Source organism: Talpa occidentalis, unplaced genomic scaffold (genome assembly GCF_014898055.3).
Source record: "Talpa occidentalis isolate TD23 unplaced genomic scaffold, MPIMG_talOcc4v2.1 talOcc4.5, whole genome shotgun sequence".
In the NCBI taxonomy this organism is placed as follows: domain Eukaryota; kingdom Metazoa; phylum Chordata; class Mammalia; order Eulipotyphla; family Talpidae; genus Talpa; species Talpa occidentalis.
Genome location: NW_023604861.1, coordinates 5670371 through 5694841, shown reverse-complemented (window position 1 = coordinate 5694841; position 24471 = coordinate 5670371). Strand labels below are relative to the sequence as shown.

The following is a 24471-nucleotide window of genomic DNA, read 5'->3' as shown; positions in this document are numbered from 1 at the left end:
TGACATACAGTAATAACACAAATCATCAATAAGGAGCAAACTGATTTTTGTGCGAAAATATAAGAATTCCAAATTCTGCATGATGAGAGTAATTTTGATCTACTCTCGATTCCCAATACAGTCAATCAATATTTTAACATAGATTTAGTCACAAAATGAGCATAATACAATGTCCTTTTAATGTTTTTAAGCATGTTTTTCTTTTATAATCACTTTGAGGTCAACAATATGTGGCCCATGGAGGTGGCAAAAGATAAAACATTTCCCTAATATGTGAATATTAGGATAGTAATAAAAAGTAGTTGCATTATTTAAAAGGTGTTTATCATGGACTAAATGAAATGAGACTTTAACTAGAGCATGTCATTATAAAAGGGTCACTGACTAACAAGAGCTTGAGAGACTCCAAGAGTTTTTCAGACAGAAAGACCCCCAAATCATGAGCTTCCTCTTGTCTGGTCAAATAATATATCATTTGATAATTATCTGACTTATAAGTCTGGTTTTATTCACAAATTCTATTGCATAGATGCCCAGTGAATTTCTGACACAGAAATCAAAATATCATTTGGCAGCATTTATTACTTTGGGAATTATATTTGGGGATTTATTTATATTTTTGTAATGTTTAATCATGCCAAATAATAGGCTTTATTAATCATGTAGGATAATATTAAAATTCTAGCAGGTCATTAAAGTTTTACAAATGGATAAATTAAGAATCATGAATAATTCATAGATGTAATCTCTACTCAGCTAGCAATACAACCAAATGAAACTATTCACTGAAAATTCTCCAAGTCTTTGTTAGTCCAGGTTTGGTCTCTGCACCACCAGCACCCGGGTGACCTGGGAATTGGTGGGACACAGAGGATCTCAAATTCCACCCAGACCTCATCTAACAAGAGTCCTATTAGATTCCCACACATGTCAATTTCAGAACTGCTGTAGGGATATACAAGATATATAATATATATATTTTTTAATTTTATGACCATTTCCCATCCTGGGCCAGGATACAAAAGCCTGACCTTATTAGTTACCAGAGTAACAAAGGATTTGTGGTACTCAAAGAACTCCCAAATAGGGAGAGCTGCCAGGAGAGCAGAAGCAATCCTCTCCTTCCCAGGCAATGCCTGGCCCCTCCAGAAGTGCCTTGTGGGGTCCAAAATAACCCAATCACGGGCGTACCCCCGGGCTAATGCACCCCCTAAGCAAGAAGCGCTGTGAGAGTGAGAAGTGTGGATGGCTTCAAACCTCGGATGTTGGGCAAAAGTACAAAAGGTTTTGTCGGGGGGGGGGGGGGAGCGGGTGTGGAGAGGAGAGGGCAGGTGGGCAGAGGGTCAGGAAGTCTAACTCGCACTGCCCGTTGGCAGCAGGCGTTTGAAGAGCTCCTGTCCTCATGCTGCACCGAGTCCATCAGAGAGAAGAGAAAAGATGGGGCTGGTGGGCACTGAACCCTCAGGGCCTGCTGCTGGGAGGCGGGGAGAGGGAGGGGAACAGGTGCCCAGGGCTTGGCATGCAGAGCCAGGGGCGTGGCGCTGCGGCCTGGCAGCGCTTGTGTGCTCGGAGTGTGATGAGGTCACAGCTTCTGTGTGTCCTGGCCTCGAGGGGCCTCTTCCCAAGCAAGGAGGGGAGAAGGCAGTCCACCAGCAGCAAGGCCTTCTGGTCAAGCTTCATCTTACTCTGGGTCACTCACTTGCCACCTGCCGGCACACAGTTACCCACATGCGGGACCCTGGAGATCCAGGTTGTCCTTTCTCTGAGGACATGGGGGAAAGTTCATTTCAGCAGAACCATTATTTGTACCTGGTTTCTAGACTACCTGGGACTTTCCCCATTAGAAAGAAAGGGTTCCAAGCACAGCTCAAGTCAAGCAAGGAAAAAAACAATTTTTAAATATTACTGACAATGTTTGAGTCATCATTGTTGTAAATTAAATATATTTCAAATTTGTCTTCAGACTTTCAAGGTAAAAATTACAGTGTAGAACTAGTACCTCCAACTCTAACCTGAAAATCAACAAACAATAACTACAAATCTAAAATATTTGTTAGAAGTAGTGATTTGATTTACAATTATAGATTTACGTACAGGTTTTGGATCACATATGTTGGAAAATCAGTGTGTTGGCATCCACCCTCAGCTACTTTTAGGGAGACAGATTACCTGAATGATCATGTTTTTAAAAACTACTTGCAGTTATTTTACTAAAGGAAGTAATTGGAACATAAGAAATTCATACTGTAAAAGTTACACGAAATCAAAATATTCTGTAATATAATGAAGAGATTATTTGCCAAGAAAATATAAGGTGACAGCCTTAAGAGAATGTGATAAAGGTTAATTCAATGATTAACAAATGCCAAGAACAAATGCCATAATTCAAGGTAAAACAGGTTGCAACCACTTTTCGAGAAACCGTTAAAAACGTGCAGGCTATACAGAATGTTTCCATCTTCTGTGCTATCTCGTCCACCCTGTCTTTCCACCTCCTGTAAGTCACAGAGATATTTTCTTTCTGGGATGTTATTCTAAATTACAAAAATTGCACATCTCACCAGCATGTCTGCTACTTTCAATTAAAAATCAAAATCAACAAGCAACTGGGGCCTCCCTGGTGGCGCAGGCGGTTGAGCGCCACACTGTGAAGCTGTCCACAGCCCCTGCAGCACCAGTTCGATCCCGGCCGGCCAGCGAGAGTCCCACCTGGCGCGGCAGACCTCTCCTGTCTCCCCACTGCTCCCCTCAGCAGTGTATTTCATCAGTCTGCCTGTTCTGTTCCCCACTCTGTCTCTGGTGAATCCCTTCACCCTCCCGCACATCTGGCCTGTACCCCGGTTTTTGTATAAATAAATGAATCTTTAAAAAAAAAAAATCAACAAGCAACTATAAACCAGAGACACACGGGGGTGGGGGAAGTGAAAAGGATCAAAACAAGGGTGGTGGGAATTGTACGGGGACGATAACCAAGATGAAAATGCATACATTGTGCAAAAATGCAAAATGATGTAAAAAATACATAAAATGAAAAAAATAAAAAAATGAAAAAAAAAGTCATTTGTATATCTCATGTCTAAGACAACATTTCAGAGAGAAGCAGAAATTCCCTTTGCCTTTCTTTAAGCTGCACCTATGGACACGATCCATAATAATGGCAACATTTAGAATTTGCCAATGAGTCAGAGCCTCATGTCTACACCAGAAATTGCCCCAGAGCATCAGAGCCAGAAGTCATGCTAGAAAAAGACACAGACGATATGGCTGACAGCCAGGGTCACTGATTCCTTTTTAGAGCAAATTAGCAAATGAGTTAGTTGGAAGCTCATTGATGGAATTTAAATTATTAAAATAACCTACTAGAGCATCATGTATGGGTCATTGTGTCTGGTTTATGTCTCTGTCCTTAGAAAAGTAGCATGGAGAGAATAAAGGTTACTAAAAAGAAGAGCAGGACTGAATACAGGTGTGTGCACCATGAAGTGCACCTGCTTTGCTCACCTGCTTGATGTAGCAAATGCACAGGGCAGTGCAAAGGTAATGGAACAGGGAGCCAGCGTCTTCATTTTACCAGAGGATAAAGAAAAAGTTTTAAAAATCACTAATACCAAAACTGATAAATCATAAAATCAGAACTCAAAGCCTGAACCAGCAATTGCATTGAATAAATTCCCACTACCTGGTTTGCCTCGATTTCCCCCTTCCATTATACTCTAGCCAAGCTGTGCTTTTGTCTCCTATTCAGAGAGGTATCTGACGCAGTTTTTCAAAGGAGCTCTAGATAATAGAAATTATGGTTGAAGGGACACCCGCTCAGTTAATGCTCTAGAGATGTTTTTCACAAAATCATCCTATTCTCAAAAATGCAGATTTCAATTCACCAGTCTGGGTGGGCATTCCTAGCCAGCTCCCAGGTGATGCCAGTGTCACTGGCGCAGGGCCCCATGGTGGAAGACTTCGACCAACTCTCTTCTGTGGGATTTGAAGGAGGTTGACTAAACCGCTAAATTTGGTGTCTGCATTTATAGCAGTAACTGCACATCTGACTAACACAGTGATCACCTGCAAGCTGAAAAAATAGATGAAGATTATGAAGTAAGATCCTAATCGAAAGGGGTTCCTTTGCTCCAAATGAACAGGGCCACCGATGACCAAGAAAATCTGGACACAGATTCTATGGACTTCTATTTTTTTATTTTTCTTACAGCTATCCCTCAACATACTACCTTTTCTTCTTCAACCTCTCAACCTCTGACCTTAGGAAGGGAGGAAAAGAAACCCCTTCCTCCAAGACGAAGTTTAAGGAAATACACCTTAAAGACAAGTGGACACAAGAAGACTTCTCAGAAGCATATCATTAGCATCCAAAAGTCTTGAATGTTATTTCACGAGGGAAATGAGAAGGATGTGTTAGTATTTTATCCTGATTAGAAAAAGACTCTGTTTAAAAAAGAAACCCTTCCCAAATATGCTATTTTACCAAGAAGGCCTTAACACAATGCACGACCCACTTCACAGCAGAGCCTGTGGTAACATCTCAAAGGTATTACCAGAAACACTGGCCGTCTCCTTGTCCCTGACTTATTATTTTTTATTGGCATCACAGGGAGAAAATCCTTCTTATAGATAATACACAGAAACTTAGGCAAGATTATGAGCAGGAGCTCAGAGGTTACAGATAAAATGTCTCTATGTATAGCAATCTGAATTCAAGAGAGAATATAAAGCATATGGCCAGCCAAATGCAGGCGTTCTGTCTCTCTGCTACTCCCTGCTCCACAAAATCACGTTTTCCCAGCTCACACATTACATAATAAGGGCTTGTCTTCACTTGAAAAGCACATTCTCCCTCCTCCTGGTCCTGTAGCGCTTCCAACTAAAATGTATCCCATAATGGCCACCTCTCCTATCATACTGTCCAGCTGAAATGCTGTCCAACAGAAAATGTGAGGGTAGATGTCCGCATCTTTCAGAAATGATCGACCAGATTTCTGGGTCTCCCACTACCTCTGGTTCCCAGTGTCCCTTCCTTCACAGAGGGACATCGTGGAAAACACATGGCTTCTAAGTCCAGTGACCACAGCACCAGCTCGCCCCACCAGGAGCCATTCGGCAAGTGTCGCTGGGCAAAGAGCTGCAGCAGGGGAGGCAGAGGAGGCAAGGTGACCTCACCACAGGATAACATTGGTAAATTCCAGAAGGATGGAGGATTCAAGTTTCAGTGGGAAAAAAATAAAATTAGGAGAAACAATACAAGAGAATCTTTTTCACTCTCTTATTGGGGGGAATATCAAAATATTTAGTAGTGACCTGTTTAGGGTATAACAGGAAGAGCACTGCTGTAAATTGTTAAAGGGAAAGGTAACAACCCAATGCAGAACTAGGCAAGGGTTCTGAAAAGATCATGGCCCGAAAAAAAAAATGCAGAAAAGTTCGGGAACTATGAGTAAAGATTTTTCAATCTTACCTTAAATCAGGAAAAAATACAAGTTTTAACTTTGAAGAAGCAGAGCCTAAATTTCTCACCAGATTGGGAATATCCCATGGCTGGGTGGTTAGAGAGGAAGGGATAATCCTGCCCATTCTGGGGAGGAAACTCTCTCAGGCAGTCAACAAATCATGTTTTTGTTTTTGTTTTTTCACACCCAGTGAAGAGGACAGAAAATCGGCATGGGCGAGACACTCTGCTAAACTGGGGAGGCCTAACCCTAAAATCCACATACCTTTACCCTACTCAAGAACTTACAGGGGTCACCTGACACCTTTACCTTCTCAGGATTGTCCTGGAATTGGACCCTGTTCAAGCCAGGCAGCCCTATTCTTTCCCCACCATAAAAAGACTCTTTACAATGAAACAATAATCAAGTTAAAAGATGCAGATTTCTTTGGTGAGTATCAGTCAAAAGGAACTGGGACAAGAAACAGAGACAGCTCAGAACCCCCTGGAGATGTGCTATAGAGAAAACATAATCTGTCCACCTGCTTTGCTAATTTGAGCTCAGGAACTTCAACATCAAGATAAGTCTATTTTTTCCATTATTAAAAAAAAAATCCTTTCCATGAGGAACAGCCAACCTGTCCTCCCATTACCTACAGAACAATCCACTTAATGAAGAAGGAAAGATTTGTTTAGAGTACAATGAGGAGACACAAACCACTGGAGACAAGGTTTTGCCAATGAGGCGCCCGAAAGCTCTGATCCAGCAAATAGCTTCTGCCAGGAAGTCTTATTTTTAGTTAGGAAATAATTTTCTACAAGCCATGCAGGTTTTGCTTGCTTTGTATTTAAGATTTAAGGAATCTTTATTCCTGGCAACCTGAAAAAGAAAATAAATTAAATATCCTCCTTCAGGTTGTATGATTCCCATATGGGATCATGAACGACCACTTTCAATCATAGTAAACACAACCCTGGCCCCTTCCACCCACTGGCCTGAAGTTCAAGTCTGATACATTTATATAAAGAACATTAGCAGAAAAAACTACTTTGGAGAGAGGAGGGCAAAATGAAGTGGAATATATGTAAAAGATTTGTAAATTGCAAGAAGAGTTGAGCTCACAGAAGTCCTAGCCAGTCTCCTCCCTGCTCCTCTTTCTCTGCTATTCCTCAGGCAATCTGGAAAATAGGATATTTAAATGCAATACTGGAATTTTTATTTGTATGTTAAGTACATTCAATATTTAATTTGAAGTGAACTTTAAAATGTAATTTTGACAAAAAGAATTTGACAGACAGAAAAGGCGAGCCCTGATCACAGCGCAAAGTGGCACGGTGGTATCTCGGGGACATCCATACTTGGCATATTTCTCCTTCGTCCTTATCCAAATGTTTTGCTTGGAAATGCATTTGTTCAACTAATCCTTTATTTTTCAATGTAGTCTTCCTTCCACCGTGTGGCAGTCTGCTAGCTTTCCCATAAAATCAGTTCTCTGCTTTTGCCCTGGGCACCTGACTGCACAGCGGGCAGCCATATTCCCAGCCTCCGCTGCTGTAGGGAAATTGTGACTGTTCTTGTCAGCGGACATGAATGGAAATATCTGCCACTTTCACATCGTGGCCACAAGGCCTTGGCCATGCGCTCACCATTCTTTTTCCCCATTTCCAACCAGCTAGAACCATGGAAATGAGGCCAAAGCTCAGAGGAGCAAGAGCAACAATAGAGAGAGAACCTGGGTCTCTGAGTGACCTCCCAAAGCAGAGCTGGGCTGTCAGACTAGGCGGTAAGACTATTACGTAAGAGAAAAAAATAACAGCTATCTTGTTTAAGCCACTATCCTCTGGAGTCTCTTTGTCATAGCAGCTTAGCTTTCACTTCAACAAATACAGGAGACCAATCTGCCCCCACCAAATCCTGCTCTTTAGAACGTTCCCTTTGCCAGCAGTGACGACATTCACACATGCACTTCTTGCAAATCTGCAGCTGCTTCAGTTTTCCCGAAATCCTAAGTGTTCAGAGAGAGCGCTACTAGAGCTTGGCCTCCACTATGTGTTCTGAAAATCTGAACAGGTACTTACTACTCTGAGTTTCTGGCTGATTTTTTTTTTTTTCTTGAATTTGGAGCACTGTCGATTGGGGCTGGGGCTGAATTCTGCATTTTGGGTTCGGTATTTGCTCCTGGGTTCTTTTACTGAAAGTGTAACTTGCACATCAGGTGAAATCTCATCCCTGATGCACTGGAAGAGATTTTCCTACGCACCTCCCACATCCTCTCTGGTTTTCAGAGTTCTACTCTTTGACCAATTCACAAGCACAATTGGATGAACTAAAAAAAAAAAAAAAAAAAAGTACAGCTTTTAAAATGGAAAAAAAAAACCTCCCTTAAATTATAATAATCTCAAACTAAAGTATTATGAAAACTTTTGTGGAAACAAAAGTGGATGAGAACTGGGTATAAAAATAGGAGGTGAATATGAATTACTGTGAGTCCTTTAGATGATCTATGTTGTGCAGGCAACAAACCGAATCTTTTAATCAGATGCAAATTAGGAAGCTATTAGATTACTCATTGATTATTTGATCACAACTGGTTTCTGTGAAGCGAATATAGTTCCTTCTCAAAGAAAACATACTGAAAATAGCATTGAAATGTGTGTGATCTAGCACCCCACTGAGACTATGCCTCGGTCAGACAGGCCAGGTGGACCTTGGGATATTGTGATTATCCTAGAATCTGTTCTGAAGGAGAAGCATGTGTTTCCGTGAATGCACATAGGAGATCTAATGTGTCTGAGCCAGAGAATGAAATAACTTCACAATGATAGCCCTTCAAAACCATGGTAGACTAACCACCAATTTGTTCTTATTACATGAAATGTAGAAACTACCAACTATCTCTAATTAGTCAAAAGGAAAGAAAAGAAAAGCTGTTTCTCACCACTTAGGCAATGACACCAGAGATATTTATTTCATCTTTTTTTCAGAATCCCAACCAGGAGGCAAATTGGCCTTGCACATGTGCCCTTCTATGAGTGATTTAAATGCCTCCACTGCACGCCTGAGCTGGGGCAAGTTATTCAGTCATATCTAGCAAACAGACATGATGCTACTTGAAACAGCTCTTTTAAAAGGCACTGTAGGAATTACTCCAGAAGAGTAGGGTAGGTGTGTCTTGTCAAATTTACAGCGATATGTAAATAGAAGCACTTTCATTTAAAATGTGCAAGAATTGGGCCTCCCCGGTGGCGCAGCGAATGAGCATTGGGTTGTGAAGCTGCCCCCAGTTTCTGCAGCGCCGATTCCATCCCTGGCCACCAGCAAGGGTCCCACATGGCACGCAGACCTCTCCTGCCGCCCGCTGCTCCCCTCAGCAGTGTATTTTGTCAGTCTGCCTGTTCTGTTCCCCGCTCTGGCTCTGGTGAATTCTTTCACCCTCCCGCGCTTCTGACTGTACCCAGTGCTTGTATAAAAAAATAAATAAATCTTTAAAAAAATAAATAAAATAAAATGTGCGAGAATTTATTCACCCTCCTTAACTGAAGTTATGCCCAGTGTTCAGCTGAGATCTGTACAATACTGTACCTATACCCAGCGACAATGTAGTGTGGGCCTAGACATTTGCTAAGAGAGAGCTAAGTGCTCTTACCAAAACAAAATAAAATTATATTTAAAAGCATAGAGAACAATTGTTGGAATGTTCCTTAAAATACTTGGCAGTGAACGTTTACAAAATGTAGACTAAGTTCCGCCAGGGAGGGGACCTTATTGGTCACATCCATAGTTGGTTGACTAGGGCTGAGCAAAGGGCCCAGCATCCAGCAGGCACTCAACAGACTGAAGAGACAAATTAATTAAATAAGTAGTGACATCTTAAAAGTAGAAAAACAATACCCACAATCACTAACTCAACCACCCTTGATAACCTGATACATTTCTTCTAGGTTTTACCCATATAGGGCCTTCATGAAACACAATTTTTATAATGTGATAATAACTGCATTTATTGAACACACCTATTCATTAGACCAAACGGATACCTAATAACATTGATACGTTTAATAAACACAGTTGTGTAAGTTTAAGGCTACTTTTATCTGCAAAAAATACGGAAATTGAAGTATGGGTTAAGGTGACATTAGATGTCCAAAATTTGGTCTTTGTTCAATATTAAGGGATAAAACAGGAGAGGTCTATTAAACTGATTGCATCCAATTTAAAAGTAGAGTATGGCCTCCTCTGTTGGTGCAGGCGGTTGAACACAGTGCCGTGAAGCTGTTAAAAGTATAGTAAAGGATTTTTAGCACCTTGTAATCAATTAAAACATACACCTTCATTTTTCCTACTTATTACCTTATTTCTTGAAATACTTACCTGGAATAGAAATTACTACATAAAACTTGTAATTATTTGGTTATATTCTTTTCTTTATAAAACAAATTGTATATTACATGGACATCATCACTTCCCTTTGTCTTAGAAAAGAAGTGAAGCACAGAAAGGTCAAGTGACTTGCCAAGATACCCAGCGGGATTCAAGATTTATTCCAAGAATTTGTCACTCCTTTCAAAGTTCCCACTTTCCCTCTCAAAGAACTTAATGATGACACAAAATACAGGAATTGGAAAACCGTACACGCTGTCTGTTACACTTCTTAGGCGGGCAGGACAGCGACATGCCGTCAATCAGCCCAAAGTGATGCCCTCACAATGGAAAGCAGATATTCAACCGTATCTGCATCAACTTTTTAAAATCAAGATGAGTCAGCAAATACACGTATATACACACACGTGCAAAAGTGCTTGGAAGACATGGCAGTGGCACTGGCAGAGAAGGCAAAGCGAATTTGGATAGAGAGCAGGACACAGAAAGGAAATTCCATACCCAGGTTTGCAAGACAATTCACGAGCGTTCCGTTATGCTTCCACCAATCACTGTAAAGCTAGTTTACACTCCATTTACAGGGTGCAGTATTCAGCATTAGGGGATTTAAAAAAAAAAGAAGAGAGAACACTGTCTTTCAGGCTCTTAGAAACCACGAGCGTGTACTTCTTCGCCAACTAAACTACTACAAGGAAACAGGAAATGAGGAAATGCTGCAGACAGCCACCATTGTAGGGGTTTCAAGACCCGCTTTACGATACCCGAGGCTGGAATATGAGGAGCAAGGTGGGAAACAGACACGGTATGTTCAGCACCAAACTGGAGGCCAGTGTGACTCAGCACGTGCTTGTGTCAAGGGGTAGGGGGTGGAGGGCACGAGAGGGGGGCTGGGAAGGAGTTCACAGAGCTTTAGACTGCCAGCTAGGACTGGACTTAACAGGTCAGGAAATCATGAAACTTCAGCTTTAAGGCAGGAATTGATGGACTCTAGCTGCTTTTTTCAGGTTAAACCTGAAAAACACATTGTTTGCAGAAAGAACAACTAGAAGAGGAGAAATCTGTACAGAACAGCCAGTCTCTGGAGATGGAAGAAGTGCCTGAACATTTTCTGGTAGAAAAAAAGGGAGAAAATTCATTAGAGGGAAAAACTGTAGAACCTGATGATGTCATGTGGACAAAAAAAGGAGCAGGTGCGCGCCCAAGAACAAAACCTTCAGCCTCAACAATCGAGGGATAACAGGGCCACTGATGGACAAAGGAGTCCAGCGAACAATGTCCTGGAAGACACGCAGTGGGTTTCGGGCCTACGGAGTCCTCAGAGAGCAGGGCACGAACACAGAAACACATACTGTCCGTGGAGAAACACAGCTGGTGCCATGAAAGCGGCGGCCAGAGGGCATTCGGCCTGGAGATGAAGATTTAAGAGCATCTATTCCACGAAGGGTAGCAGAGCTGGCAAAAGGACTGAGGGATGTCCTTGTGTTATTTCCTCACTTGGGGGCAAAGAAAACACAAGACAGCAAAGAGCTGGGTAGAAAAGTAGAGAGAACGTTGATAGTATCACTACAACACAACCAGAAGACAAAATTTTGAGAGGCTCATACAGCTTGAGTAGATTACACAATCAGAAAGAACTAGGTGACCGTGCCGACAGCAGTTTTGCAGAAGGATTGTAGAGTTGTTGAAGATCAAGGACACAACAGACAGTACGGAATGGAGGCTGAGTGTGAAATCACCAGCTATTCAGAAAATAACAGTGTGTGGGGTGTGTGTGAGTTAGTAGGTATCTTCTGTGGTGAAATAAATGTCACCAGATGTTGGAACAGAGCTCACCTGTGTCTCTTTCAACCAAGCCACCAATCTGTGCTCAGATAAACAAGTTAACAAAAGGGGAAATGCACCCCGCCCATCCCTCAAGCCCTGGGCATAATTTAGGCAGAGAATGGTCCTCCTCAAAAGCCCTTTCATAGAACCTGAATTCCCTGGAAGGATTACAGAAATGTAAGACTCTGGAAAATGCAGATTTTATGATGTTTAAATAAAAACAAAAATAATTTCTTCAGAACTAGAATTTAGTTGTGTTTCCTTCCTCCTCTTCCTCCTAAGAAACCCCTGCGCGGAGTCCAAAGCCAACTGCTGTGGACTGGGAGAGGGGCTGATCATCTTCTTGGAACACAGAGCCAGGGTGACCTGAGCTCCCAGACTCAAAGGGGCAGGGGTGCATGACTGCCCCCCAGACCAGATCAGAGCCAGCAGGAGAACAAGTGGGACATGGCCCCATCCAGGTAGACTTCCTGGAGGAAGTGGAGACCCCTGCGAACAAAGGGGAAATGCCTGTGTTCCAGGGTGTGGGAGGAGACCGCCTCCGGGCATGAAGAGGCAGGCGGTCCTGCGCCCTGTGAATGGAAAGCACCAGCAGCAGAGAGGGGAGAAGCTTACCTGGACCAAGAGAAAAGCAGTGGGGCAGTACCTGTCTTCCCAAACTCCCCCTCACCCCCGCCCTGACATACACGCACCCTCCACCCTGTCAGGGATTTGATGGCAGCTGCCAAAGCAGGATCAAGAAGACCACGGCAGCATTTCCCAGGAACCTGAGCCACAGCTGACCTGGGAGAAGTCCAACACTGAGTTAATGTGGTTATTTGGAATTCTAATTACACACAGTGCCGCATGCATATGCTTTCTGGATGAGGCCTGTTTTGTAACAAGAGGAACTGAATCATCTGAGAATCATCAAACACCATGATTTCACCCAATTCTCCACCCGGGGTAGGAGATGGCCCCACCCCAGGTATAAAGGCGCAGGTGGGCCCTGCCGCGTCAGGCTCCAACAGGGGGCGGCTGTCAGGAGCACAGCTCATTCCTTGGGTGCTGAGGCCTCTTAACATATTAAAAGCCCAGAGAAGTCCCGTGAGAAAGGCGCCTGCCCATGAGAACTTCCCAAATGTCTGTATCCACGGAATACTTTCTTCAAAGAAGTCCAGGGAACATCCTCATAATCTATTATTTCATCGACTAGAGTTTGAAAAATACTGTTCTGCCCCGTGGGCAGGTCACATGTCGAGCTCCAACATACATTTGAAATATTTAATTATGTCATGGCCCATTCGAAAAAATGAGCTATACAATATTTTCCTATTTATAAATGTTAAAAACCAAACAATAGAGCACTTCCTTCTACAATTCTTGGTTTAGCTAATGTCATCAAAAAAATGAAACATCCCACATGAGAGAATTTCCAGAGCAACTGGAACCTACTCCTATACATGTCAACATTTTAAACGTCAATCATTAAAAACAAAGCCTCGGGAAGTAACCCGGCTCCTTTGCACTGCGCTACTCGCCCCATGGGCCCTCTGCCCCTGGAGCCTGGGGTGCGGGGCGGGCTCCCTGCAGGCACTGACCTTGGCGGCCACTGTCCCGGACGCTCGTCTCTGTCTCCTCTCACATGGACTTCAGCAGCTGCTCACCGTCGCCAGCTCGGAGTAGGGGGCCCTGGCATCTCAGCCCCCTCTAGTCGGGGCGTTGTGGAAGCTTGCTTGGTACCGAGAACCTTCTCTGTTGACTTGTGGATTTGGGCTTTTACTCATTTTCAGACTCTATCTTTTCACATGTCAGGAAACAGGATCTCACAGTGAGGCAGTATTTCCTCAGCCCTCGGGGGCACTGCTTACAGGAAGCAGCCTGTGGTGAGGAACTGAGGCTGTGACCGCCTCCCTTCTGGTGAGGCTCCTCACTCACAGGACTGCAGTGGCAGAGGCGGCACCTGGCCCAGGGCACTCAGGAGCACCTGCCACAGGAGGCAGGGGTGCAGGGTGGAAAGGCAGTGACCCCAATCCGCTGGAGCTCCAGTCCCTAGCAGGTCCTTCTCCCTTAACATGACTCTCCCGAGACCTCTCTTTCAGCAGCCACCAAAATAAGGTTGCCGAGTCTGCCCTTCCAGCAAGCCTCACTTAAGCGCCAAATAATATCCCTTTTATTGGCAAAAGCACACCATTATAAAAATATCACTGATAAATGAAAACTGAAATGTATGCATGTACTAAACTCACTTTTCTTGCTCTGCATGTCAGCTTATACAGGCTGTGACCCCCAAATGAATAAAGTTAATTAAGTCAACATAATGCTAGACTGACCCAATCACAACTTATTACTGACCCCAGACACCTGCATATCTGCGGGCTAATCCAATCTGTCTGGCCCATGCTCGGAAGGGAGGGTGCCGGAAGGGCACATGCACATTTGCAGCCAAAGAGAAAAGATGAGCCACTTGCCATGTGTAGGTGCCACTGAGAGGAGCTACCGCGGGTCAGCCTGCACTTACGTGGCAGAGGCCACCCCGGGAGGCCCAGCTCGGCTCTAGCAGGAGAGTCACTACTTTGGGAGAAGAAGGCAGCAGTGAGGTTCTGAGGCTGCCACTTAGCTACTGTAGTCACCGCTGAGTCACAGCTTCACTGTCAATAGAATGGAAATGATAATAATGATACCTGCTTTCTAAAGTGAGAATGACTTGAAATAATGGAGGTGAAGGCTTTGTAAACTGTCTTGGTAAATAAAATATAAGGATCATGTAAATCACTTAATACTGGACCCTCCATGAGGAGGAGTAACCAGAACAGAAAGGTCTTCATTCACTGAGATGAGCATCTGCCCTCACCCCTCACGCATCTGGCCCGCCTCGAGATGTTTTGACATCATGAGGTCCGACCAAGACACACTACTCAACACAGCACACGTTAGCACCACCACCGAGCAGTAAGGATTTCCATCTGGGGCGTGAGGAGGAGAGCAAGTATGATCGTGTTGCTGATGGTGACTGCTGCCATTGTTTGCAGTAATGGTGATGAATGACCCCCACATAATCCAAATGTTTCAAATATATATATATATATGAAATATATATACATCTGTACAGTGGATCTAGTTAATATTCTTGTTAGATCATCTGATGTTAAGTAGTCGTGGCTCAAAACCTGGAAACCAGGGTACCTGGGAGGGTTCTAGAATGGGCCCAAAATGTGACAGAGGGCCAAGTCAGCAGTGGGGCTGTGCCAGAGCCCTAAGGGATGCCCAGCATCAGCCACTGGTGGATGTCAGGAGTTGAGCAGAACCCTAAACCTCCTCAGTTGCTGGGTTCGTACAGCTGCCAGGGAGCCCAGGAATCCCGATAACAAGTTACCCCAAGTAACTCTTCTCTTCAGAAACATTTTATACGTTAAGCCTCCTAAGGATACTGACAGCCAGAAAGTCTCCAGGAAGCCTCTGTGCGAGTGGGTAGGAAGGGACACGTGCCCTTGGCCGCAGCTGCGGGCCTGGCCTTGACGCAGCTCTGCGGACATGCGGGCCAGAGGACCGGCGGGGCTGTTCTGTGCGCGAAGAACAGGAATGCACGCCTGGCCTCTCACCACTAGCTGCCTGTAGCATTACCCCTCAATTATGACAATTAAAAATGTCCCAAGTCATTGCTAAACTTCCCCTAGAGAGCAAGCGGACCCAGAGACCCACTAGTGTGGCTGAAGCCCCCGAGAAAGCAGAGTAGAGACAGCAACCCTGGCTTCTGTCTTAATTCATTTAATAGACCATTTCAGAAAATAGCTGATGACCCCTCTAAATCATTGATCATCGACTTAGTTCCATTTAAATCTACCGAAATGCCTCTGGCTTGGGAACAAGAGTCCAAATTCTACCCTTTTTACTCTGATCATAGTTCTCAGTACTCTGTTTCCATCCATTAAAACTGAATCATTTTATCCTTGTCAATCAGAGACACAGTGTTGGATACCTCAGAATTTTTCCTCTTACATAGCTGTCTTCCTAACAGAGCATATGAGTCACCTGCAATCTGTAACTCCTTTGGCCATTTCGTTTGATTAAATTTGAACAAAATTTGAGCTTGAAAAGGAATGAAAGGAAAACCAGGGCCAAGAGCAAATGTGAATGTGCAATCATCTTTCTGTATCAAAAACAGGGCTAGGAAAACCTTATGAGCCACATTCAATCAATCCAGTCAATTGAGCAGAGAGAGACAGAGAGAGCGAGAGGGAGAGAGAGCGAGAGAAAGAGACAGAGGGAGGGAGGCAACACTGGAAAAGAAGCACTCCATTAAAGGAGTAAATTAGAGCTAGAAAGCAGGAAAGAAAGCAGACGATGGGCGAGCTGCCTTACTAACGCATAGATACCGGCAGAAAGGTCTGTGATGGAAGAACCACTGCTAGTAAATGAGGCAAGATTACAAAGTAATGTAATTTCCCAGATAAGTTGTGAGTAAGTAATTATCTAATCAAGGAATTCGGCTTCTGGAAGGCAATTAGATGAAGGAAGTCTCTCTTCTATCTCAGAAACTTCTGTGGGGAGACCACAGGCTCCAGGGGCTGCAGCTCATGCCTATTCGAGTTAAACCAGAAGTCTGTAGGGAAGAAAAACGACATCCGCCATCACCTCATTGCACAGCCCCTAGCTCTGTGACTGACACACTCATCTCAGCTCCTTGCCTCGGTTCCCCCTCCACGGCCTGTGTCGCACACCTTTACAAAGCGCTTTTGGTGGGGGACAGATCCGGTAGAGAATGGGGGTTTCCAAAGAAAAAAAATAGAATTTGTCCATGATAATACAGATATTCATTGATTCGAGAGGTCTCCAAGACCATCCACCTAGGAGCTCGGGATGGACAGAGCGCTCAGCCAAACTTGAAGTGATCACTCAGCCATAAACACGTTGATTTGAGGCCATGAAGGGCAGGAGCTGACGCAAGAGAGGGGAAGGGAAGTGGAAATTGGAACGCAGGTCACAGCATCCCAGAGGGCTTTTAAGAGCAGCGAGAGTCAAAGCCAACAAAGAGGTGCCCAATCACTCAACACATTTTCTTGAAATGTTCCCCAAACTTCTCTGTATTAGAGGCTTCAAGGAGTCAACACGTCTGCTGGAATTTCCCACATTTAAAGCAGAACTCATTCTTCCACAAGAACTGGCCTAAACTCCTACATAACTTACTAGTAATGGCTCATGAAAAAGCATAAAGGAAACCTAATAAACAGGTGGCATCGCTCGATTTAAAATTAAGACCTGGGCCTCCCTGGTGGCGCAAAGATAACGCTAAGTCTCAGCACTAGGAAGCCGACTGCAGCCTCTACAGCACGAGTTCAATTCCCGGCCAGGGAGCTGCTACCCACATGGCATAGCAGACCTCTCCTGACCCGCCCGCTGCTCCGCTCAGCAGTGTATTTCATCAGTCTGCCTGTTCTGCTCCCCACTCTGTCTCTGGTGAATCCTCTCACTCCCCTACACCTCTGGCCTGTCCCCCAGTTCTTGTATGCATAAATAAATAAATCTTTTAAAAAATAAATAAATAAATAAATCTTTAAAAAATTAAATATTGGTGCTGATAACACAAAACTAATCTACATAAGAACAGAATTTGACTTTAACTTATGTGTTCTGAAATATCCAGTTTACAAGTTAAATAATTTAGAATAAAACAACAGGACATAACAAAAAATTTATTGAAAAGGTGAATGCTATTTTTTCCCCAATGATACAATATCTCCTTGCCTTCAATTTTCAAATGGGGTTAACATATCTCTATGTTAATTTACTGATTTTTTTCAAACTTGTTTCCTGGTATATGTGGAAAAGGAAGATTTGGCTTATATAACAACTGGGATAGCAAAAGTAACAAGACATTGTGGTAAAATGAAGCGTTGGTAGCTTAAATTTGACATTTTTCATACGACAATGACATCAGAATAAATGATGGTGGCTATGAACAATTTACCTATTCCAAAGAAAAATCCATCACCAGACAGACATTCATCACATCTAAGACTGAATCTTCAGAAAACCACTTTTCTGGACATAGATTCTTTCAATAGTTTCTGGAAGCAGACTATTTCAAGATTTTACCAATAGTTTTAATGTTGCTTTGCTTTTTGCTTTTTTCCCTCTTCACATGCAATCAACAGAGCATCCAAGTACTTATTTTGTTGACAATGAATTTTTTTTTCCATTTATAGCTCCATTTTCCATAATTGCTTCCACTGGGCCAAGGGAAAAGGTAGCGCTTCAGGCAAGAAATAAAGCCCTTTGACAAAGCCGCCAGGCAGCAGTGTTCTGGAGAGAGCAAAATCAGTCTTCCTGCTTCTTTTCGTACTGCAGCTCGGTTAACTGACGTCCCCTTGACGCCCTCCACCCTGGGTAATGCTGGGCAATGCTTACAGTGAGCAACACCAATGCAACCTCAGTTGGCTGCTGGCATGTGGTTCATGCACTCCTCCTTGGGTGTGGTCAGAAAGCTGGGCAGCTGTGGGTCCCGGCCTCTCACCCCTGCACCTGCCCAGGCTGCTGCCTCCTTCCCTCATGCCACTCTCGGCTCAGTCCCTCAGCCTGAGCCCCAAACGCTGGCCTGCTGGCCTGGGATGCACCACTGCTTGTGCCACTCTGGTGGCCCTGCCCCCTCCGACGAAGGATGAGGAGCACATGATAGCGACTCCGGCTCCTGTGACCTGAGCCCGAGGCCCTGGGGCAGCTGTCTCCATGCATCATCAACTCCACCTGTTTTACTCCTGGGTAGTGTCAGAAGGACCAGGGACCCACAGGAGCAAGCGAGGATGGGATCTGCCTTCATTAACTGCGTGGAGGATGCAGATGACACTGCATGGAGTCACTTGAGCTGATAGGGACAAATCCCACCAAAGTGGAGCGTTAGCCCAGGGGAGGCCACCCCCCGTGATGACTGGATGGGCTTCAGGGGGTGTCTATACCACCTGAGACTATGCCTGTAGAGTTTTAGCTGTCAGTGCATTTTTCTGGAGATAATTTTAATATTCCCCAAACAAAAATGATGGGAAAAGTTAGAAACCATTCATCTGCTATTTTAGAAACATTGCTTCCAAGGCCCAAAAAGATTGTCCTAAAAGCAAATATAATGTCACTTCCCTTTGGAAATATTCAGCAGCTCCCACCATGCCCCAGGTAAAATCTAAAGCATGTGGGGCCTCCCTGGTGACACAGGGGTTAAAGATACAGTGTTATCAAGCTATCGCCAGCCACTGCAGCACGAGTTCGATCCCTGGCCAGGGAGCTGACCCACATGGCGCAGCAGACCTCTCCTGTCTCGCCCGCTGCTCCCCTCAGCAGTGTGTTTCAGTCAGTCTGCCTGTTCTGTTCCCCACTCCGGCTCTGGTGAATCCTTTCACCCACCCATCCCCCCCCCCACACCTCTGGCCTACATCCCAGTTCTTTGATGCATAAATAAATAAATCTTAAAAAAATAATAAAGCATGTGATTGTCAGATTTTGGGGGCTCTGGCCTCTTCCCCCCACCCCCATTCCAGGCCTCCAGGTTCAGGTTCACACCTCATCAGCAGGCACACCTTCCTAGACGGCCCAATCCTCACAGTTCCTGAAGGTACCTTATTCCCCTGTGTGACCAGCATCCCCCCCCTCTGCCTAGATAACCTGAGGGAGTGAATCAGGAGGCTCCTCCAGTGTCCTTCCTGCATGGAAACTACCCTGGCGAGGGCACTGCGCCCGACTCCAGCAGGCGGCCCTCCTCCTCATGCTCTGGCACGCCCCTCTCACAGAGCACACGTCCCTCCAGTGGGCACTTGTTTGTCTCTGGATTCATTGTTCCTACCCCCCACTCAGCTCCGCTGAAGGTAAACCTTTTCTGCCTTAACAGTCCCCAGACTCAGCAGAGCTCCTGGAACATTCCATGTTCTCCACAAGTGTTTGTGATAGGAACAAATGAATGAATGAAATCTGAATTAAAGAGCATTAAGGATAAAGCACTGAACATCTCCTACAGGCCAAATATTCTATTATAATAAGAGAGCTCGCCCTGGTGCCACCTCGCTGCTTTGCTGCAGTCAGCACTTGGATCCTGCCGCTGGTTCCAGTGATGTTTCTGGGGTGCCCCGGGCTTTATGTTCTTTGCTCTGACAAAATATTGGGAGCATTTCTCTCCTTCATTTTTGAAAACATAAACATATCCACCACTCCACAGATTTCACTGGGCAGAGGCAGCTGCCCCTCACCTTCTCTACACGGATCGTTCCTTCCCTGCCTGCTTTTCAGAGGCTCTATTAACTACAATTTGGTTAAGAGTGACTGCATCACTATGGAAGCCGGGGGGAGGATTCGGAGCAGGCAGGGACTAAGAGTGAAGAAGAAAAGGGAGAAAAGGATTATTTTAGGCCAAGGTTCTTTAAGAAATCAGTTGGAGCCTAATTACCTCTCACGGACAGTTGACACTCGAAATCCTCAGTTACTTATATCACAATAAAGTCTAAATCTCAACACGTCTCAAGTAGAAAATCAATTAGGTGACCATTGCTCATGGCAACCCGAGCACTCTGTGGAAGCTCGTTTCAGTATCAACTGCAGGCTGTGCCTGTGCAGAGCAAAGTGACGCCCAACAACACACCGTGAGGCGCACGCCGGACACCAGAACTGCCAGGGAAGTACTGATAACTGGCTGTGTTTGAAGACATTCTGCAAAGGGGCTGGAACCCCCTGCCGTGCGTGTCCGCCATGAGGCTGTCCCCTCACCGTCACGCGCTCTACATGCGCTGCTCTAGCCTCGCCCCTGCTCCGCACAGCACCCACCGTGCCTCGGGTCTTCACAGAGAGGCGACTTCCCCAAGGGAGCATCCCCAGAGAAAGGGAGAAGGTCCCCACTGTGCCTGTCCTTGCAACTCTCCATCAGTCAATGGACTGTTAAATTTTCAACTACTTAGGCAGAGATGAAGTTCACAGGAGATGCTCAAAGATAGCTAAAAATGGATAATTTGAATATTTTGCTAAGAAAGTGCATGCGGTTCTGCCTGAGATGAGTATGAAGGGAAATGGTGTCGACCTCACCTCAGGAAATGGGCAGAGGGTCCTTCATGAGATGCACCCATTCGGCCTGGGTCACAACGGGACCCAATCAAGCGCCAAAGGCAAAGCCACAGCTTTCCAAGAGGCAATTGAAGGATTCTGAGAAATATTTAAGGCACTTTTACCCATAGTGCCTTGGCTGGCCTAAGAAGTGTTAATTCAGCTGGCTGCATACTGTGGAGAAAAATCTTTGAGACATTTAACCAATAGCAGGGCTTCCACTTCTAAAGAAATGGGGAAAAATGAAAGTAAATGAAAACCGATATGAATGTAGCATCTTTAAAGAATAATAAATTAGCTGGAAACAGCATCCACAGAGCAGTTTCCAAGATGTCACTATGTAATTATAGTTCATCAGCGTATGTCTTGCATATTCCAAAATAACCCGTTACACTACCCTCTTTTTTCCCCAAACTGGGGAAGGAAAAATAAGAGCAGGCCTCAAAAATAATAACTCAGAGGTTCCTTACTAACAAGGGGGACTATCAGCTTTGAATGTCCAATATTTTCTATAAATACATCACACAGAAGGAAATCTGAATGCATATTCCTAGAATTCAAATTATCCTTAGTTGATTTTCAAGGATTTCCATAATGCTTTATACACAAAATGATTTTTCCTGCTGCATTCCAAATAAAGAAGAGATTATTAACCTAAAAATAGAGGACATCTACGAGGTTCTGTTGAGTTGGGGAGATGGAGGCACCTTTCTGCCCACAGTTTCCCTGGTGTGATCATCCAAAATGATTCCCAGATGTGACGCGTGGCTTCAGCAGCAGCAGGACCAGGAGTCTGGGGGGTTGGGATTTATCCCCTGCTGAGGCAGTGGACTTCTGCATTCATTCCGTTTCAGTTGTGGCCAAGGCCCAGGTGCGCTCCACCCGCCAAATAGGTATTGACGCTATAAAGTAGATGTTGCTCTTCGATATCACATAGTCGGGGGAAGCTGCCCTTCGTGGGTAGGGCAAGAGATACTTGCTCTCTTTTTAGTATTTTTAAAGCTTAAAAGAAACCATTTTTGAGGTTTTTACATTAAAAATAAATATTTTAAATGTTGAAGATGAAATACTGAGGATAAACACTCTAAAACTTTTTTTTTTTAATTTTTATTTATTTATTTACCTAAGAGCCGGGGTACCGGCCAGATTCGCAGGAGGGTGACAGGACTCACCAGAGACAGAGCGGGGAACAGAACAGGCAGACTGAAGAAATACACTGCTGAGGGGAGCAGCGGGCGAGACAGGAGAGGTCTGCGGCGCCATGTGGGACCCTCACCGGCCAACCGGGATCAAACCAGCGCTGCAGAGGCTGTGTACAGCTCCACAGCGCTGCGCTCAACCACCTGCGCCACCAGGGGAGGCCCAACACTCTAAAACTTTTCAGAAGCATTTACCATCTATCGATACAATGGAAACATATTCGAAATGATAATTTTCCTCCTGTTATAGCTTGGACATCCTTTTCAAGTGATGAAACCCAAAAGAGTTTTAATTTTTATTCCGAGCATCCCTGTGCAGCGCTCTGTGATTCCCACCGCTGAGAATCCTTTAGTCTTACTGTTTCTGGACAGCCAGTGTTTGTTTTAAATGGTCTTCCTAAAATTCCTAGCAGGGGTGATTAACTGTGATAAGCTGTCTTTTTTTTTTTTTTAACGTCAATATAATTCTAAGAAAGTTTCATGCCCTCGCTCATGAAATCATCTCATGATGTTTCAAAGCAGACAATGATAGTGAAGATTTGGCACCTACCCAGAGGTAGACAGATATTCCACACTGGACACTCAGATGTTTCAATGACACTTTTTTCCTTGTATTCAGACTTCTGATGAACCCAATAGTTTGTTTTTACCTGTATCACGTGTTATTTTCATTTCATATTTTCTTAGGTATCAATGATTTGTGTTTATTTCTTTGTGTTTAACAAAGTGACACTGGTGTGTAACACTGTATGTTTTGGGGGTATAGGTTCGTCTGTGCTATCACATCACACCCATCACCCAAGCAGCACTAATCCTCCACCATCATCATCAATAGGGATTTATTTTTAAACAACAGATAAAACATATATTCTTTTGAGGTTAAGTATAAGAAACTTATCTTCATTTTAAAGACAGAGAAATGAGTAATTACATAGTATCATGATTGAGTGGAAATCACTAAGATTCAGTCCCAAGCGCTAAAGATGATATCATGTGTAAAGATGATATCATGTTTTCCTCTTCATGCCACAAAAAAAAAGAGGGACATTTAAAATTGATATAATGTCTGTATTGCATCAAGATTAGTGAGAGTATGAGATTAATAAATGCCAATATCCTCATTTTATGCCAACATTCATTAAAACACATATCTAACAGCTTTTAAAACCTTCAATATTGATAATTTAGACTCAGCATATTTTCTTGGAATCTGAAATAATATTCTATTTTTAGATAATATATATTAGTAGAGATAAAAATATTTCTAGTGCAGTGCTTCAGGACATAATATTGCCTTTAACTGATGAACTATTGCTAAAATTCAAAATTTGAAAAAAAGAGCAGCCTAGATAAAAAATTGCAATAAATGCTCTTACACTGAAATAACTTGCTCTCTGGTACAAGGCTCTCTGTTGAAGGTAATAACAAAAGCTCAAATTCAAGAACCATAATAAAAGTTTATTGTCATTTAAGAAAGAACCAATCAGCTTTAGTTCAGTCTTTCCAAATCTACCTACAAAGCACGATCATCTAGGCAACTGGGGAGCAGTATATAAATTATGACTATACCCCTTAGGAGATTCTCCAGCAGATGTTGAGTAACCCTAGTAATCTGGACTTTAAAAGAGCTCCGTATGTATTTCTGAAATACAACCAGTTTGGGGAACTGACTTTTGGGGTACTGTGATAGAAACCATTTTATGAGGGCTCTCCATTTACCAGTTCTGTGACATTGGACAGGGAACCTAAGACCGTCCAATCTTTGTGATTCTCATCTATAAAGATGAGTGAAAAAATACCTTTCTAATGCCATCTTGTAGGATTACATAAGAGAATGCAAAGTTGACCACGATAGCAACACAAAGTTGATTTTCAAAAAGGTCTGCATCCTTTCTTCTCTTTTGCTAAAATCAGCATCCACATTGACATTGAGGCACACTTCCAGTTCTCTGACTTGGTGAGTTAATTATGTAGGCTTTCACTGAAAGCATGAAAATATTCTGCCCATTTCAGCTGATTCAGCTATATGACTTCCAGGCCATCTGTGTTTGTTCTAGGGGGATTTCAGACACCATAAAAATCCTTATATAAACCAAATGAGTCCAAGAGTTTCACATGGCCCAATACTATTCAGGGATCCAGCAGAACACAACATACCTACGTTGGAGGATGGAGCAGAGCTGAGAGTAGACCAGAGGGGAAATGGAGTAAGTCCTATGACACTTAGTTTCAAAAAGGATTATTTCAGAAAAGAATTGTCCACAGTAAGTAGAGGTAAATTTAAATCAAATCATACTCTTAAAGAATCTAAAGAGAATATGGATTCTGGGCAAAGAATTTTAAAAAGAGATAAAAGGATAATCAGAAGTAATAAAGAGAACTGGCTTCAGGAAAGGAACAGAAAATATCAGTATAGTCATTTTTCATATGAAATCTATATTTGATATCACATAGAATGCATATTACTGAAACCAATGGAAACATAAAAGGCTAACTTAAAAAGGAAATAATAAAAAGCAAAAATAAAATTAACAGCTACAGAAAGCAAAAATTGTTCAATTGTGCAAAATAGATAATTC

General features: G+C 43.6%; 1 protein-coding gene across 6 annotated transcripts in view; it reads right to left on the bottom strand.

Annotated features, from left to right (window-relative positions):
- The window catches only part of FGF14 (fibroblast growth factor 14), a 477163-nt gene that overhangs the window by 341384 nt on the left and 111308 nt on the right, over positions 1-24471 (bottom strand). The window contains exon 1 of one of the 6 annotated variants that reach the window (XM_054701826.1): positions 13223-13238. The exons of the other annotated variants lie outside the window; for them this stretch is intronic. The gene's annotated coding sequence lies outside the window, so the exon portion shown is untranslated. Of the gene's footprint in view, positions 1-13222; positions 13239-24471 lie in introns of those variants that run through there. 6 annotated transcript variants of the gene reach the window in all.